Source organism: Battus philenor, unplaced genomic scaffold, assembly GCF_028537555.1.
Source record: "Battus philenor isolate CCGP_79_NKW_IND1 unplaced genomic scaffold, ilBatPhil1.0.hap1 SCAF_9, whole genome shotgun sequence".
Taxonomy (NCBI): domain Eukaryota; kingdom Metazoa; phylum Arthropoda; class Insecta; order Lepidoptera; family Papilionidae; genus Battus; species Battus philenor.
In genome coordinates this window covers 1,057,247-1,057,562 of record NW_027181759.1, presented here as the reverse complement: position 1 = coordinate 1,057,562, position 316 = coordinate 1,057,247, and the positions used below count along the sequence as shown (strand labels likewise).

The 316-nt window shown below is 33.2% G+C and overlaps 1 non-coding gene across 1 annotated transcript; it reads right to left on the bottom strand.

The window, feature by feature from the left end:
* On the bottom strand, nucleotides 1–72 carry TRNAA-CGC (transfer RNA alanine (anticodon CGC)). The gene has a single exon. It is a non-coding gene; the product is annotated as a tRNA-Ala (tRNA).
* Nucleotides 73–316: the final 244 nt, after the last annotated feature.

The window sequence follows — 316 nt, the reverse complement described above, 5'->3', positions numbered from 1 at the left end:
TGGAGGTGCTGGGATTTGAACCCAGGACTTTCAGCATGCGAAGCAGACACTCTACCACTGAGTTACACCCCCTATACATAAGACTGCGTAAAATTTATATTATTTTAAAACACTCCACTGCTGTATTTGGTTAACATACAATACAGATATACTTATAAAAACTTGAAATGATTAAATCTATAGCCGGTGTATCAGCAAAAAGTTTACAACCTATTTCCAATAATTCTGTATAAAATGATCACTCTAATATATGTGTTATTAATTATATTTTCTATTGGAATGTGACAGGCCAATAAATTCTGGTATAAGAGTACGG